The following is a 348-nucleotide window of genomic DNA, read 5'->3' on the forward strand; positions in this document are numbered from 1 at the left end:
TACAATCAAGAATATGCCGAGGCCCGAGGTCTCATCCCCGCCTCGCCTGGCATGGTTCTTCTAAAAATCACCAGATCTTCACCCCACCCCTCCCCACCCCCAAAAAAGTAATAATATGTCACCACTGATATGTACATCACGATTAAGTTTTTTTCTGTAAAATGTATCAAATTTTTCAATCTTTAATAAAATTTTTATTATTTAATTATTCCTGATGAATAAATACCAAAAAAATAAAAATAAAATAAAATTATGCAGCAGCTAGTTAAGGTAAGGCTGCGGATTTCGTCTCTCTCCCCCTGGGTTTGTATATATCTTCTGATTTTTTTTTTTTTTTGGTTTTCCTTT

Source organism: Pterocles gutturalis, unplaced genomic scaffold (assembly GCF_000699245.1).
Source record: "Pterocles gutturalis isolate BGI_N339 unplaced genomic scaffold, ASM69924v1 scaffold7122, whole genome shotgun sequence".
Lineage (NCBI taxonomy): Eukaryota > Metazoa > Chordata > Aves > Pterocliformes > Pteroclidae > Pterocles > Pterocles gutturalis.